Here is an 18,956-nt window from a genome sequence, read left to right as displayed (position 1 = left end):
GCGACATGACGCGATTTTACTCCGCTTAAAAATTTTGTTCTCCCGTGAAATTCCGACAGTGAGTTTTGAAAAACTCCCCTCCGCCGATACAGGTTAGTCACGTGGCGCTTCCCATGAGGCTGTGCGCCTCGCCAGCGACCGGGCGCGTTCGGCGGAGCGGGCAGTGCTCATGGCTGACGGTTTGTTTATGTCTGTGAAGTGTCGTTCCGTGACAGCGTTTCGTCAATTTGTTTCCCGTATCTCCTTCCAGAAAGTGTTATAGGCATGCCTGAAGCTCACTGTATCTCAGCTTCAAGTACATTAGCTGTGATCACTTTGCTGACAACGATGATTGCAAGAACCACGTTTTCAAGTGCGGAAAAAGGCTTAGGTATACCTCGAAGCTGCTCACTGGCTCGTGATGTCGGCTCACGTTCTGGCTGTGTTTCCGTGCTGCGTCACCCTGTCTTGTGTTCTTCAGTACGTGAAATGCCACTTCTATGTCCTTTTGAGTACATGCTGACAACGTCCGGTGTAATGTTTGTAAGGACCGCGTAGCAATGGCAACAGCAGCCACTGTTCGAGCGACGACATCCGTGCTAGTCGCGCATGAATGGCGTAACCCAAGTTCGTTGCGGTGCTGTGTTGCCAGTGAGAAAGACCGGAGTGCAAGCAACTGTTTTTATTTATCTGTGAACGGATATCCTCGCCCGAAGAAAAACGGTAGGACATAAGTATATATGTGTGCTTAAAATAAAGCTTCTTATTGAGCGATGTGAATCGAATTGTTATCGCGCATATAGGTTTTGGTCACGTCGTTGCTTCCGATATTGCATTAACATTATGCTCTATCCGAGACACTGATTTAGACGCATGCCTGCTGGCTACGAGTTTAGGGGTTCACTCGACAGATCAGCGATGTAGCTCCTTTTCGCAACCGAGACAGATTGCTTGTACTCAGAGCAAGTAGTGCGGTGTATAAAATGTATGTCTGCGCATTTTTCGGTGTTACGTCGGCTGCTGCGGGTCATGCTCACACGTAATAATTTCTTGCTATGCTACCACTATATCGAAAAAATGTAATTTTGCTATGCAGCACATGCACTTACATTTTTCTAGCTTACTGTAACTAACGCACTACTTTTTGGCCGCGAACGCCGGCAGTGTGCGAAGTCGCTTCAGCACTCACAGAATGGCATAGTTTTGAAAAATAACGCCATTAACTTTTTTTCTCTCACTATTTTGAATTAACAGTTTTTTGTTGATTAAGGTATTCTGTTAGTTTCAAAGAGGCAGGTCTCGTATGAACGAGCATGTGAGTCGTAATTCTGAAAACAGCACAGCTGCTCCCTTGGCGGTTTCGAGGCACACAGTATCGTGGCTATATATACTGGCACCGTTGCATCTTGAGTATCGCGTGTACGTGGGTGTCTTTCAAATTTCTGCATTGGGCGTTTCTAAAATGTTTATGTATGTCATAATATATGTGCTTTCATTCACTTGTTTCATCGAATATGACGCGGTCTCGTGTGCATATTTCGAAATTTGACCAGCAGCCTCTGCATGTAAACATGTTCGTGCAAACTGACGCGATGCCTCTTTTTATACTCCCGTTGCACATCGAAAAAACTCCGTCAATTGCAAAGCAAAAAATAAAAAAAGACAGAAAAAAACCTCCCATAATTCCACGCAAAAATTCCGCTCGTGCGGAGTAAAAATTCTACTCCGATCATACGGAGCATAATAAACTCCGAACCGGGGGGTCGCTAGAGGACAAGCAGTATACTCCCACCTCGGAGTTATTTCCGTTTACAGTGTAACATTATAGCGGCCCGACGCATGGGTAAAACAACGTCCATCTTAATAACTTTTGCCTCAGGTCCCGTGCCTCACACAATTAAATATATGTGTGTGGTACACCGCTGCACCAAATACCAGGGAAGCCCCGATGCCTGCACAAACTGCAGGAAGCCTGGACACAGGTACGACGTGTGCCCTCTCCCGAAGGCTGGACTGTGCCCGCGGTGTGGCGAGAAGCACACCCCTCAAGAGACCCCATGCACGCCAAGCTGCATTCTTTGTGGTGGTTCCCACCTTACCGGTACCGGCTCGTGCAAAGCCAGGACCCCTCCACCTCGTAGACAGACCGCGTCGAAACCCAAGCAACCAGTGCCCACGCCAAAGGACTTTCCACCACTAGTGTCTCATCAAGATCGCCAGCGAGCCTGGACCAAGCCCACCAGTACACCCCAAACCTCACAGCGGGAGGAAGAGATAGCTCTCCTGCGGGAAGAGGTAAGGCATCTTAGGGCAGCCATTAATTCCATCCCTCCTACCGTTTCTCCACCCACTCCTCCACCAACACCCCAAACCTCTTCACCTACACCCCAACCCTCCACACCCCCTCCACAAAAGAAACGCAGATCAGAAGACATTCCAGACATGGATTCTAAATTACAAAAATTTGCCCAACAGCTCGAAGCCAGTATTCTGGCTCAGACTCAAAATTACATTGAAGCCGCCATCACTAAGCTTACAGAAACTATTATCAGTCAGGTAACCTCTACTATTCTACAACAAATTCCACAAATAATTGCTGGAATGCCTTCACATATCCCAGCTAGCAACCCCACAGCTGCTCCCATCCTCCGCCCCCCCACCCTTCAGCATGGCCCAGTTGACGGGCAATAATCTCCAATTAAGCATCCTACAATGGAACTGCAGGGGGTTTCGTCGCAAACGAGACCCCCTGCAGCAGCTCCTCTCTGCTTCCTCCACACCCCCTGATATAGTAGCACTTCAGGATGCTGGCACAAATTTATCGCTGCCAGGATACGCTCTGGTACCCTCCGACACCACTCCAAACCCCAGGGTTACGACGTATCTCCAACATTTCGTACCATACACTTGTCATGTACTAACCTCGCCGGTAGCTCACACATTCATAGAATTAATCCCCTCCACTCACAGATCTCAACCCCTCTTCATCCTCAACTGTTACCTCCTCCCGAGGCAACCGGTCTCAGATTTAATCTCTCTAATTAAAGCCGCCTCCAACGCTGCAAAAAAGGACCCCCTCATTATATTAGGGGACTTCAACTGCGCACATGTAGACTGGGGGTACACACGCACTAACAAGAGAGGAGCGGAATTGCACAACACCCTTCAGATGCACGGCCTGTCCATATATAATGATCTGAGCACACCTACAAGAATCGGCAATAGTGTCACTGCCGACACAAGCCCAGATCTTACTTTTGGTCGCAACCTTCCCACACCAGTGTGGACAAACTCAAATGAGGCCCTGGGCAGTGATCATTATATCATAACTATACAGCTTGATTTCGCCATAAAAGCTAAAGCCTACCGTGTCAGGATTACCAGCTGGGATAATCTTCGGAAGCACAGAGAGGCCAAAACATTAGAATCCCCCTTTAACCTCCACACATGGATGACAGAGCTGAAACAGGATGTCCAGGCATTCACGCAAACATTAGATGCCACCCCCGAGACTCCCGTTGCAGACAGTCGCTTAGCGCACCTACTACAAGCTCAAAGCAGTATCCTCACACGCTGGAAAACCCAGAAGCAAAATCGGAAACTTAAGCTAAAATTAGCGCAACTACAGAAACAAATAGAAGAACACAGTGCCGCACTCAGTAAATCTAACTGGCACCAATTATGTGACGGATTACGAGGTAATCTCTCCTCCACCAGGGCCTGGCATCTTTTGCGACATATGATAGACCCCACTCAAACTAAAAAGCAAACTCGGCTCACACTAAAAAGACTTACCCATAAACATCGCCAAAATCATCAAGCACTGTTACGCCAACTCCAATCAACTTATACCACTGTGGGCCAAGCTGTATCATATCCCGACTATGTAGGCCCCGATCAACCCTCCCTCGACGCCCCCATTATGGAGGTTGAAGTCAGAGCAGCCCTTATCAAGCTCCGAAACTCAACCCCTGGGGAGGACCAAATCACAAATGTCATGCTCAGAAATTTAGATGACCGTTCAATTTCCCTTCTCACCGACTACTTCAATGAGTGCTGGGAAATGGGGGTGCTACCTGCTGAATGGAAGCACGGGAAAATAATATTCATTCCTAAACCAAACAAGCCCATTAACGCCCAAAACCTCCGTCCCATTTCGCTGACTTCGTGCTTGGGCAAACTGTTTGAGCATGTCATCCTCACCCGTCTCACGCAACACATGGAATCCCATGGACTATATCCCCATACTATGGTAGGATTTCGATCCCACCTCTCGGCACAGGACGCCCTACTGCAGATTTCACACGCTATCCTCAATGACATGTTACATCACACCAGAGCAATCCTGGCAGTCGACCTCACCAAAGCATTCGACAAAGTTACACACAGCGCCATCCTGCAGGGCATCCAAGAGCTGCAGTTGGGGCCTAAGACCTACAACTATATCCGGGCCTTCTTAAACGGTCGCACAGCCTCACTGCATATAGATGATATACAGACCCCCCACTTCACGCTTGGTAACATTGGTACCCCGCAAGGGGCGGTGTTATCTCCCTTCCTCTTCAACCTCACCCTCATCCCCCTGGCCAAGGCTCTCAGCCGCATCCCGCACTTAGGACACACACTTTACGCGGATGATATAACGGTCTGGACCACATACGGCTCGGATGGCGACATAGAATCGACCCTTCAGGAAGCCGCTACAACTATCGCTACTCACGCGGCAAACATTGGGCTTGAATGCTCCCCCACAAAGTCAGCACTCCTCATAATCCGCCCGCGGCGCGTCCCTACCTCCCCCATCACTATCTACCTGCATGACACTCCCATACCGCAAACACCTACCCTCCGCATTCTTGGCCTGCATTTACAGGACACGGGGAAAAACAACCTTACCCTGAAAGCACTAAAACAGTCCACTTACTCAGTCATCCATCTTCTTAGAAGGGTTTCACATTCACGAGCCGGTCTAGACGAAGCAGATAATCTGAAGGTGCTGCATGCCTTTGTGCTTAGCCGCATTCTTTACGCCACTCCTTACCTGAACCTCTCCTGTTCGGATAAAGACAAGATCAATGCTCTTATCCGCATGGCTACCAAAGCAGCGCTAAACTTACCAAAGAGCACTAGCACGGACAGACTCTTAAAATTAGGAATGCACAACACTATACAAGAACTTATAGATGCACATCGCTACACACAGTACCTTCGTCTGGCTGGCACGGAAACTGGACGATATATACTGGATTCTCTGGGAATTCGCATACCGGCACACACGACAGACTTCATCTCTCTCCCTCGAGCCATACACTCCGCGCTTATCCTGAAACCCCTTCCTAAGAATGTCCACCCTGAATACCATCAATCCCGCCGAGTCGCGCGGGCCAAAGCTCTCCATAAAGAATATGGCACTTTAGAGGATGTGCGCTGGGTGGACGCCGCGTGTGGTACAGACCGTTCAGTAGCTGTGGCTTATCATCCAGAAGCCTCCCCCATTTACCCATTTGATAGACCCACCTTGTACCCCGGAAGAAGCAGAAGAAGCAGCTATAGCAATAGCCATTGCCCAAACCAATGCGGCTTATATACTAAGCGATTCCAAAACAGCCATTCTTAACTTCGCCCGCGGACGCGTCCATCCCCCCGCGTGGCAGATATTGAGAATGTGCACCCTAAATCCCGATAGGTGTATTGAGCTCGTGTGGGTTCCGGCTCACTCTGGCAATCCCGGAAATGAGGCCGCCGATAACATAGCCCGAGGACTTATTTGCCGGGCAAATGGCGACCCCAGCCGAGATTTCTCGAGGGAGCGGGCACACACGTTCTCAGAACTAACTCAACAAGCACGCCTTGCCCGTCGACTCTATCCCCCTCCCCACCCCCGCCTATCCCACTCCCAACAAATCCTCTGGAGGCGACTCCAGACGCGAACTCTTCCTACCCCTCAGCTTCTATCCCACTTCCGCCATGTTTCCCCAGAGTGCACTCTCTGCGGAGAATCGCACGCCACCCTTGACCACATCCTCTTCGGCTGCCCTGCCGATCCTCCCCCGCAGGGACAGCCCGCCATCGGTACATGGGAGGAATGGGAGGCCCTCCTTGCGTCGCAGGACCCGGACGCGCAACTTCGCTGTGTGAACCGGGGTGCCAGTGCCATGGCCCTACGTGGCCTGGACACATGCGCGTAATGTGAGGGCTGTGCGGTGGCCCTGAGACCTTGTACGGTCCAAACTCACTTGCTTAATAAAGTTTTCCATCCATCCATCCATCCAACCTAACGTAGCTCTACGAGTAGGTTCCACATTACAGCGGCTGCTTTTATCAAGAGCCCCGTTTTCCCTACCTCGTTGCTTTGCTGAAGAATACATAAAAGGCGAGTACGGAACGCTTGAAGACAGACACGTAGAAAGCCCTAAATTGCGTGCAAACCCCACGTATGATAGCGTCTTCCTATTGGGGCGAAAGATTGGACATGAACCATACAATTCTTATACATGCTCAGTATCTTCCTTCTTAGCTGGCCGAGTCCAATGTGTAGTCGTTGGCGGCCAATGGTCACACACGCTCCCGGTTAAATCTGGTGTTCCCCAAGGTAGCGCCCTTGGGCAACTGCTCTCCTTGATATTTTGCAACGACATAGCGGATGTAGTTAATGAACCTACTCAAACCACACTCTTCGGGGACAAGTGCGTTCTTTTAAGTGAAATTAAATGTAACGAGGATCAAAAAGCTTTCGACAAGGCCTTTATAGCAATATCCTTGCTTGGTGCAACGAATGGCGCAGGAAGTCAAATTCTGCAAAATCGGTTTCTCTTCGAATACCAAAGAAAACACGCTCGTTTTAATGTATGTGTACTCTATCAGTTGCGACAGGTGAAAAGAGGCTCACAAATTTAAATGTCCTGGCGTCACATTTGAGAATAACTTAAGCTGGAATATTCACACTGTTCACGCTTGTTGTTCTGCTTTTCGCAAGCTTTGTTTATTACGCTAAGCTCAAAGACGCACCCTCGAAATTAAAACAAATAGAATATACACCTTTCATCAGGCAAAAACTTTACTATGCGTCTAGTGTATGCGATCCGTGTACCAAAACTAATACTGATGCCCTTGCAAAAATTCATAGGAGAACAGTCCGTTTTTTTTTTTCTAAGTATGATCGCTACGTGTCTGTTTCACAGCCGAAGAAATATAACGAAATAACAGAGTTATAAAGAAGACCGTATGCTAAATCGACTGAAATTATTATATTTATTAATAAACAAGAAGCTCGCACTAGACGCTACCCCATATATTGTCCCACTATTAACTCGAAAAATCCGTCACAGCATTCTCTTTCCCTAACCCCATTTCTTTTTCTAGAACAAACCTGTTCAAGTATTTCTTCTATCCCCGTACAATTGCTGTCTGGAACAGTTTATCTGAATAAAAAATCAATGCCTATGTCCCCTGACTGTTGTCTCCATAACTGCTTTGTATAAGGTTGCGTGTTTTTTTGTAAGTTTTTTTTGTTTCGTTTTGTAGTTTCGTACTTTGTCTTGCGTGCTTTTTGCATTTTTAGCATTGCGAAATGTTTAATCCATTACTGAATTTTTGAAGACTAGCCCCTCCTGCTTCGGCTTTCTGGACAGCAGTATTCAATAAATAAATAATATAACAAGTACCCATGTCCAAGTGCTGGCTCGATCGAGCTTCATACCTTCTTTTTTTTTTGCTGTTAATTAGCTGTTAATTACTTCGAGCCTGCATACACCTGTGAATTCCTCTCTTGTTCGGTTGTATACCAACGAAATAGTTTTAGGTTAAAACTACAAAAAAAAAATGCGCTCAGCAGTTTTTTACTCTCTAGCAGCATGAAAAAATTTCAGTGCCCTTCCACTCCCGCAGGGAAGGATGACCAGCGAAGCTCTGAATGTGGGCCCCTTAATGGCGAACTGCGCGTTCGCTGCGGGTCGGCCCGGCATTGCGCTATCTTCGGGATCGGCCCACGTATGAAAAATTGATGGTTTATGCCCACGGAGACGAGATCCGCAAGAACGTAGCCATAAACAGCGTCACTGCAAAAATAGACTGAGCACTTTCCTTTGCAGCTACTAGTAGCCAACGGACACTTTCATGTCATTGCAAAACTATAGACGCACACACGCCACGGGCAAAATGTGGAGACGAGATAGAACATTATCTAGAAGATCGAGGTCAGCACTTGCCACGAGGCCCGGAGGAAACGCGCGAATCTAACGCGTTGCTATGCAGACAAAAAAAAAAAGTTACAACTTTCCCTTCTTGTTGACTCAGTCCCAGAAAGGAAAGAGATAGCAACTCATATGCCGTCAATACTACCAACTAAAAAGCAACGATTACTTCCACACTAGGAGCCGTACGTTACAAAAACATCGCTCCTTCCTTCCCCCTCTCCCCTTCTCCCCACTAGGTCCCACACTTTAACCAGTATGTTATTTTGGTCGAAGTTGAGAAATGCACCCCGATGACGGTCGGAATCCCCGATGGCGGGCGCCTAAGTGCCCTTAAAGCGTTTCCGCGGATATAATCTGAACCGCCCCGCTGGCTCCTGCGCTACTGCTGCGGTAATAAGTAGCGCCTCTTCTAATTCGCTTATTTATCGCTCCTCCCCTCCCCCCCCCCCCCTTAATCTTTATCATCCACATAGGCCGCGGTGCTCCATCACAGCTATTTAAAAAAAAAAAAGAATGAAAGAAGATACCGTAGTTACTCGACTGTAGCGCGACCCCGATTGTAACGCGAGGGTCGACTTACCAGTCAAGCGAAATAAAATAAATAAATAAATAAATAAAACCGCGAATGTAACGCGAGACGAAAGGAAGAAGAAATGGGACGTTTGTTCAACGTATCACAATTACCAAACAAGTTTATCTTGGGCGATCCTTCTCAGAGATAGGTTCACTTTGGCGAAATTTCGCGTGACTCGTCACCGAAAGCGTGCCCGCCAATTGTTTCTGGCGCTCCGAAAGTGATCGCCCGAGAATCACGTCATTTCCGAGCTTGTTTCAGATTAAGTACTGCTTAGGAGGCCGCAAAACCATTTCATTTGGGGACACTACCAGGTCACTGCGACGTCCACAGAGCCCTTCCGGCCGGCCTCGGATTCAAAGAGGGCCTTCCGTTGGTCTTGCCATCCGTGAATCGTTGACGTCGAGCCGCCGAGTCACGGCGGAGTTTCCCACCCTCTCGGCCGTCAAAATTTCTCGCCTCTCGAAGCAAGCGTCGTACCCAATGTGCTGCGGTGCCATAACGGCCCGAATAGACGGAGTCGAAGCGCGAAAGGCCAGAGGGTGCCGCAGCACTCTAACCGTAACACCAGTCACAAGCACAGCGAAAATGGCGTCGACTCCAAGAAAAACCAAGTTTTGAGTACGATCGACTAGTTTACAGATTGCATCGGGACGTACAGGTTGCCAATATAACGATAAAAACCGCGAGATTTAGAATATTTGCTTTAAAACGATCAATTTTTCTCGTTATTCGAATGTAACGCGAGGGTCGAGTTCAAACGACGAAAATCAGGAAGCAAAAAAAAAAAATCGCGTTACAATCGACTAAATACGGTACTTTATTTTCTCTAGACGTGCGGTCGGTGGCGCAGGATTGCACTATATGGCCCCCATCAAGAGTTACTCTATCGGGGAGCGCACAGAGTAACTCCAACGCAACCTGCGGCGATTTTTTTTTTCCGTTCCAGTGCCGCTTTACTTCAGTATCGCATCCTCTTTGTATACGATTGCGGCAACGGCGAGCGAGGAAACGTCGGCATCGAGCGCGCGCGGCGGGGGCGCAGCTGCGGCGCACGAGGCGGTCGCCGCACACCGACCACGGCGAGTGTGTACAGCGAGTGACCCCTTCGCGCAGACGGGGCACGTCGAATTCCTCTGGCGCCCGGACAACACGGGAGGAGACCACGGGCCTATTTATAAACACTCTCGCTGTGTGGTGCGTAGAAGGAAAAAAAAAAACAAAACAAAAATGAAATACTACAGCAAGCCCGCCGGCCAACTCTGTCTCTCTCTCTCGCGCGCGCGCTCTGAAGACTGGCGTTGGAATGAAGACGGCTGAAAAATAGAAAGATGCAAAAAGATAAAAAAAAGTGCCGGAAAACTAAGGGAACGAGGAGCGCCAGGATGCGGCTCGTTTCTGGGATTCATTTCACCCTTGGGAGAAACCTATATACACACATAGCTCGGCATTCCGAGCAACGAGGAAACTTCCTTAAGAAGTGGAACTATAGCGGCAGGAATGTGTGTACCTCCACAAAGCGAGTCGCTCGAGACGCGACAGTAAGTCGATTGGGACAGCCAGTCGTTAAAATGTACACGGAGACTCGCTCGCTGGAAGCGTCCCTCTTCCGCCATCGAGAGTTCTGACCTCGTTAAGTGACGCTTCGGTTGCGATCAACTCCGCGTCTGCACATCGCTTTATGGTGAACGGAAAAAAAGAAACATCGATACAAACGGAAGAAAGAAAGAAAGAAAGAAAGAAAGAAAGAAAGAAAGAAAGAAAGAAAGAAAGAAAGAAAGAAAGAAAGAAAGAAAGAAAGAAAGAAGTGGAAGAGGTTAAGGCGTTTGCATGCTAATTTAATTTCGCCGAAAGGCCGGTTCGCTAGCGCAATTCAGGAAAACGGCTACACTATACGCATCACCACGGCTTCGGAGAAACCAGACACAGACAGGATACGAAATCGATAGCCGGTGCACATCGCCGCGGCTGAAATCCGTTTTTCCACCCGATACAAGGGAGAAAACGATCGGCAAACTTGATGGATTCCTGCGACCCTGAACTTATTGAACTTATTTACTGCGGCAGGGGGAGCAGGCTCCTAAAACGGCAAACTGCCATCTCCTCTAATACAACGTCTTTCGTAACGATGCGCGCACAAAGTCCGTCTTCGTCCGGTATGCACCGCATCGCCAGCTGTGGCCACCGAAACGCATGTACACACGCCACAACTCGCAGATACAGCGTGGCGCGCAAAACCACCTTAGACTGCGAAGCGAGAACCGTCCCGCCATGAGATGTCGCGCCTCCGCATTGCAACAGCACATTCGCCGCAGGCGTACGAGTTCACATCTGCAGTTGCGGGTGCGGCAAGGTTTCGTTCTTCGCAACACGGTGATGGTGAGGCGGTGGCTCGACGACGGCGACACCGAAAGGATGTGCAGACGGAGTCAGCAAACCTAGTTTTCGAGCTCATCAGCTGCTGTAGGCAGAAAAAAATAACAATTATAATGACAATAAAATTCGCAGTTCCGTCCGAAAGGGGAATCACCGATTGCGATAGCAAATTAGTAGGTAGCTGTACGAAGTAAGGATAGTAGTTTTATCGTCTGTGTAAACTTGTAAACGTTCGCTTACTAAGTAAACTAACAATGATGGAATGCGTAAGCGTGACTCGACGAGGACGTAGAAAGAAACAGACACACAGAGGCAGCACTGTCTCTGTGTGTCTGCTTCTTTCTACGCCCTTGTTTAGTCGCGCTTACACATTCTATCATGGATTCAAACCAACTAGCCCGCCAACGTGTTTTAACTAAATTAAGCAGTACGGTGTCACACGCGCACAGGTAAACATGAACACATCTCGCTCGATGAGCGCGGACACTCACTGTCAAAATTCTGGAGTGAGGAATTGCAGCAGCAGCAAGCGAATTGACCTTCTTGCATCTCTCGCTTCAACGCGAACGAAACGTCTAAAGCACAGCCCATACGAAGCTACCGGCACTACGCGCACTCTGCAAACATTGCAGATCGCTTTTAAGATGCGGCCCGCGAGGGCGTGCACTTTGGCCACGTCGCAGATCACGTTCAAGACACAGGAGCGCCGGCAACGCGTCCCTACGGCATACGCCAAAGGCGTCTAGTACAGCGTCCGCGATTCGCGTTGCCAACGCCGCAGTAGACGCCGCGGTTGCCTCCACTCTGTACCGAGCGGCGGGCGAGGAGGACATCGAAGCACCCTAGCAGCCGCCGGAGAAGAAAGCCCCTCCTCTCTCGCCTGACCCCTCTGTCTCGCGCTCGGCAGGAGAGGGCAAGCATCCGGACCGCGTTCCTCGCTCGCGCACGCGAGGTTGAACCGCGGTCGCTGGCTCACCCTCCCACGCTTTCACTCATACGGAACCTCACGGCGACGCCGACGGCAGAAATGCGCCTAGAGTGTCCATATAATTGCTATCGCCATAATACACGCCATTATCGAAGCCAGCAGCTTCTATAGCTACTACAAAGGTATAACCCGTTAAAGCCAACAACGACTTAAACTACAATTACTGCTTACATCATAAGAAGTCAACAAACACTGGCACCAACGACAACATAGGGAAAATTACTTGTGCTTAATAAATGAAATAAAGAAACGATACATTAATGGAAATTAAAGTGGATGAAAAAACAACTTGCCGCAGGTGGGAACCGAACCCACAAGGTTAATGTAAATTAAAGTGGATGAAAAAACTTGCCGCAGGTGGGAACCGAACCTTTCCTTCCATTATAGTATCGTTTCTTTAGTTCATTTATTAAGCACAAGTAATTTCCCTATGTTGTCCCTGGTGTCAGTGTTTGTTGGCTTATGATATGACTAATAAAAATCGGGCCCCTTGGTTAACCCCCTTTCTTCTCGTTAATTACTGCTTACGAGTGACGCATTCTCTGCCTCCACTACACATATCGTGCAAGCTCACATACAGGTCAACGCTTTGTAGTACACGTGACATTAGAACGTTGAAGATCAAGATATGTCACTCTCTTTCCACACCGTTTCACTTGGTGTGAAAAACAGCTTTCGAGACGAATTTCTACTAGTACCAGCAGAACCTGGCCCTCACAGCTGTGCAGTACTTCGTCATTATATGCAAAATGATGAAGCGAGAAGTCAAAGAGGCTAACACGTATCAGATGCAAAAGTATGGGACACCGCTAAATATGACATTCGAGCAACCCTCATCTGTATTGGGCATGTTTTTCAAAATGCACCTTGCAGGTGCAAATGCGGATGTTTCGTTCTCAATTCCAAATCATGCGCAGTGTAGTGTTAATTCACATTGTCCACCTTGTTTGGCTTTTTCCTCCACTGCAGATAAATGCAAACATTGCCGGACTGCGCAAGAAAAATGCTGTCCGCATTCGTTTTGATAAAAAGTTTACTCTGTGCCACCCACATGATTACCAGGATGAAACCATACACACATACTGACAGTTCAACAACTTTGTCAGGATCAACATCCACATTTGTAATTCCATCCCTCGGAATACATCAGAGTTGGCGTCTTCCACATGGGACATTGGGACATTATCAATGAGCAGAACTGCATGCGATACTATTGGCCGCTGAATTCGTTCAAGCACAGGCGAAACCTGCTGTGTGGTCTATTCTCACGGTCTCAAAATCGGCTCTTCCATGCTTGCGGCGTTTTTGCCCGCGTGAATCAAATGCAATGATGATTTATGAGATTTCTTTTAAAACAGCTACAGCTGCGTCATTAACCAAGGCCATCAAACGATGATGCAACGAATTCCTGGACGTATATGTATAGCAGGAAACACTGAAGCCGACAAAATGGCTAGAGAAGCACATCACTCCGCTAACTCAATTCACGAGGACTGACGCTAATATTAGAACAAAACAATTATGCAAGTCTACAAACCCAGGTTTGTCCATTTGACGCTTATTCTATGATCAGTATTCTGCACCGTATATATACTCGCGTATAAGCCGCACTTTCTTTCATCAAATTTTCTCAGCTGCGGGTTATACACGAATCAGGCATATAGCTACACATAACACACTGTAGCGTCACTGCGACTGTAGTGCCACTGCGAGTACTGCGTCAGATAATTAGAAAAAACTGGTTACAGATATGAACATTTTATTAGATTATTTGTCGTCGCTTTCAAGTTAATCGCTCTCGGACGAGCTCAGCTCATCGGCATTCTCACCGCTGTCGGACGAGCTCGCCTCCTCGGCGAGCTCCCAAAGCTGGTCGTCCACTGTACCATCCATGGCGTTCGATATCGCCGTGACTCTAAATCTCTTTGCGACGGTGTGCACTGACACGGAACGCCACGCGTCCAGAATCCAACCGCACACTTGCTGAAGAGACGCTCGCTTCAGTCTCATCTGTCGGAGTTGTTTCGTGGTTGGCCGCTGCCATCCATTCGGTGTAGCACCGCCGAAATTCCGTCTTGAATGGCCGGTTTACGCAAACATCGAGCGGTTGCAGCACGCTTGTCAGGCGACCAGCAATCACGGCCAAGTCTGTTCGGCAGTCGGCCAGCCGAGCCTTCGCTCGGTCTGTTAGGTCGACGCACAACGATGGTGATAATCGTATGCGGTGAGTGGGAAAAGCTAATTGGCGATATCTTGTGGCACTTTGTGGGATTAGCCGTGTTTTTGGCGCGTTTTTATTTTCTTTCAGAATTTTGCGTCCGAAAGCGGAGGTGTGGGCAATAGACAGGGGCGGATTGTACGCGAAGATATACGGTATATAGTTGACCCCTATCTACAGTTTCCGATCTCTGCTGGTGCTAGCCGTGACACAAACTCTCGCATTCATTGTATCAGGTTAGAAATGGCGTTTACAGGTAGCTTTTTGTATCGTATACGTCGTTCAGCTATGCCTCTTTGCAAATGTGGCCATTCATGGGAGAATGTAGAACACGTTCTATTAAGCTGTCCGAAGTTTAAACAGCAAAGATGTACTTTAAAGGCAATGTTGATGATCTCTGATAATCGTCCTATCAGCATAGAAATGTTGCTTCCGCCATGGGATAAGGCATCATTACAGCGATCAGCTCTGAAAGCATTAATAACTTTCTTCACTGAAAGTGACATTGTGTTTATGTATTAACACTTCGCATGTCCTTGTGTGTTACTCTTACGTCACAGCATTCAGTTTGGGTTAGAGATTCACCTATGTGCTATTTTCTATATATTGACTTTTGTTGTTTGAGCATGTTTACGAAATTTTATTTATTGTCGGATAAATTGTTAGTTCTTTTTTTTTTCATTTCAGCACATGTTGTCATCCTTTGCTCATCAGTCAATACATTACTTGCAGAGAAGCCGGCGACACAACAATTGTCGACATTTCCGATGTCATCACAACAAATCACTCACTCGCGCAGCTGTTTGCTATCAGTTTGCACATTTACGAGCTTTAAGCGCAAGATGAATTGTGCCTGATAGAAACAGATCAGTTCCATCATACATGTTATGCTTTTCAAAGTTATTGCATGTCTTTTTTTTTTTAAGCCCGTACGACACCGCCGCAACGGCCAAGTAAAAAGTGCATATATATATCCTCCAGCAGAGCACAAAATCGACCTTGAACGAGGGCAAAAAATTCTGGTGTTTTACGTGCCACAACCACGACATAATGACGAGGTACGCCGCAGGGCGAGGCTCTGGATTAATTTTGACCTGCAATTCTCAATGCACGGTACACAAGCCTTTTTCTTTTTCTTTTTTCATTTCAGCCCCATCGAAATGATAAAAAGAAGAACAAAGCCGGTCGTTCCTGTTTCTTTTTAATATTATGCGTATTAAAAGCGATAAAAGGATGGATGAAATCGACGTATCTATCCCAGAACGCGAATAAGAAGTAAAACAGCTACTAACACACGAACAATCTAAACGCTCCAGATGAATAGGTTAACCCAAACTATGCCGTCAGCCGCAACTACCGAGCACGTCGCCTTCAACGACATGCCTGAAAGAAACGAGTATGCAGGGAACAATTACCATTGTCTGAATCTCAAAACATCAAAAAGCGTACGTGATGAGGAAAACAAAAGCAAAGGCAAAATATACCAAACATTTCCGCGAAGACGGTGGCTGTGGCACAAGCTGCAACGCCGCGGTCCAATAGTGAAATGTAATACAGCGACATGCAAAGAATGCAGGAACGACTGCCCGACCTGGACAATGGAGCTTCCGCTTCCATACGCCCATGCAGAGGTAATTATATTCGCTTGTCGCAGAGATGCGCTGTGGCTACATTGTGTTTCCTTACAAGCGGACTTTGGTAGCAAAACTGCGACCCACTCGCCATGATGTCTTATTCTGCTAGCCCCGAGAGGAACAAAATAACGTTGCGCAGACGCCATGCACAGCTGCCTGGCTGGACCGATTCCAAGCGGAGTGGCGTTCACGGTATTTACCGCGTGGCCACGCGGGAGGATGGGAGCGTCGCCGTTTTGCCGCGTGCAGGCATTGTTGCTGGAATATGAATGCGACTATAGGCCAATCAAAATTGAACTTAGAAAAGGAAACGCGTTTTAAAGAAAAGCGCTAATAACAGCTATGCGAACTACATTTCCTGCAGTTCGGCGAAATGAATAAGGGGAAGCGAGGGGTGTTACGATCGGCCAGCGGGGGCAGGGAGCTTCGAGCCTCTCCTGCACCACTGCGACGAATCGCTTCTTGAAGCTAACAATGCGTCCCCTCGGACAGAGCTGCGGCGACAACGAGGCGAGACACGTTTGGCGGATCGAGTGTTGATTGACGGTTCACTGTCGCCATCACCGACGATGGGAGCAAGAAGCTCCTGGACAAGGGCGTTCTACGCCGTTTCCTCACGGACTCCCGTAACCGCCGCGATCATCTGGCAGACGCTCCAGCTAATTGCTGGGTCATCCCGAGAGCCAAGGCGCGCCAGTAGGAGTCAAGCGTGACACTCCCCGTCTACGAAGCTCCCCTCCTTTCTTCCCAGAAAGGAAAAAAGCTGTAGCCCGCCAGAAAGATGTAGCCGTTTTATCTGCAGTTCATGCTACGAGAACGACGAACTGCGCTCCGTGCTGCGGCCAGTGCGATGCCGCTTGTTCAATGTAAATAAGTTTGCAATTCCAACGTAAATAAACCCCCTCCTCCGTTCCTCATCCTCTCGACCTCGTAATCTTCACGAATTAAGCCACCCTCGTCAGGAAAAACTCGGACGACGGCGTGGGCCCGCTTAGCCTCCGTGTGACGCCCCGGTAGCGTAGGCCAGCCACCCGTTACGAGACGCACCGGCAGCGTAGGCTAGAGAGCGACCCTCTGTGTGACGCCAGACTCCGAGGCCACAACCCGCGGCTCCAACAAAGGCTCTTTTTTTATTATCATTACAGCGAAGCTCTTTATGGCTAGGATTTGGGGAAAAAAATTTGTCCGAGATGTTGACAAACACAAATCATGTGGGCCGACCCTGATGATAGTGCAGAAAGGGTTCAAGCTCAATGGCACATACCTCTGAAGGGCTCGGGGACTTGTAACGCGCCCTTGAACTATCTTTGTCGCACCTGGGACCCAAAGAGGTCCCAGGCACAAAGGTAAGAACAGATGGTTCTGAAAACAATGTTTTGTACAGCTTTTTCAAAAAGGACAGTTAAACAATTCTCGGCGCCAACAGCGCAAACGCGCTAGCGCCACTGCTCGCGCATTCGTCGTCGTCGTCCACATCTGGCTCCACTGTGCAAAAAAAAAAAAAAGCTATCATCATCAGCAATGGCTCGAGCGTCCTCGTCTTCCACAGCTGGCTCCGTTGGCGCTAATCATTCCGACGTAGAGTTTCACTTCTCTCCTGTCGCCGTAGTGGCGAGGCCGCGTTTACGGGGGCATGGGCCATTGCTTAAAGGGGCATGAGCCATTCATTGTCTCACGTAACGGACACATTTAATAGAGGTGATACGCGCATGTGTGTGCGCACCTATATCGCCGCGAGGACTACAGATTAGGACAATAAATATGTTCGTACCTTTGTTCAATATTCATCCACCGTTTCTCTTTTTTTTTTTTTGCTGTTGTATATTTCGGGCAAGTGAACTTACTCGCAGGCGTAAGTTTAAGGAAATGTACTGTTACCGAAAATTCGTTAACAATTATTTTACTACATGCCACATATATTTACGCAGCAATGTTGACGGAGATCGTTTATTAGAGGCAAATACAACTTTTATCATGTATAACCCCTACGTATAGCTAGTAGATCAGGAAACGAAGTTTACGGGAGAGTGGCTTTATTTCCCAAACCAACGAAATTAAACGAAATAACATTTATTTATTTATTTATTTATTTATTTATTTATTTATTTATTTATTTATTTATTTATTTATTTGATTGCCTCGCACTGCCGCTTCTGACATTGGGTCTCTAGTAATCCTCAATACCTACTCCCAACTGGCTGATGCTTTCAATGCTTTCTTTACGAACATGAGTACAACAGATGGTTCCCCAGATGCATGTCAATATGTGAACATGAGGAATGATAAATATTTATTTCTGCAGCCAGTCAGAGTATAGGAAGTGATTTCGATATTCATAAATTTAAATAACAGCAGCAGTAGGGATATCCATGAAATTCAAATAAAATCTGTGAGATATGTCGCACACGTAATTCCACCAGTTCTTGCGAATATCTTTAATATCTGTCTGACTACATCAAAATTACCAGTAAAAATACAAATTTACAAAGAAGTAGTGCTCCGTAAAAAGACAAATCGAAACGACTTCGGCCATTACCGACCGGTACCTATCTTACCAATCTTTTTCTCGAGAAAATAATTAATTGTACGGTCTTCCATTTCGCTGAAAGCTCCAATGTATTAACGTCTCACCAATTTGGGCTCCGTAAGAACATGTCAAGAAAATTAGCCTTGTTTTACTAAAAGGAATATGTTTTAACACAATTCGAAAGCAAGAAAATAGTGACTGGCTTATTTGTCGATGTTTCCAAGGCTTTCGACTTGGTGAATCGTGGAAGTTTTCCTGGGTAAGCTGGACAATGATGGTATAAGTGGTTACATTTACTGCGGTAGTATTTATCCCATCGGCGACAAGTTTACCAAATTAACTCGCGATCAGGGCCGGTATTTTGTAGCGATGCCTTTTTCGATTCTATGCTTTTTCAAGCTTTTCGCGCTTGCCCAGTGGTCAGAGCGACGGTCTGCCCACATTATCAACGGGATCAGGCGGCCG

The 18,956-nt window shown here is 47.6% G+C and overlaps 1 protein-coding gene across 1 annotated transcript in view; it reads right to left on the bottom strand.

Moving 5' to 3' along the window:
- LOC139061089 (uncharacterized) overlaps positions 1–18,956 on the bottom strand; it is a 395,355-nt gene that overhangs the window by 210,483 nt on the left and 165,916 nt on the right. The gene's annotated exons all lie outside the window — the stretch shown is intronic.

This window comes from Dermacentor albipictus, chromosome 1 (genome assembly GCF_038994185.2).
Source record: "Dermacentor albipictus isolate Rhodes 1998 colony chromosome 1, USDA_Dalb.pri_finalv2, whole genome shotgun sequence".
In the NCBI taxonomy this organism is placed as follows: Eukaryota; Metazoa; Arthropoda; class Arachnida; order Ixodida; family Ixodidae; genus Dermacentor; species Dermacentor albipictus.
The sequence above is the reverse complement of the archived record's forward strand: the minus strand, read 5'-3'. Positions and strand labels throughout refer to the sequence as shown.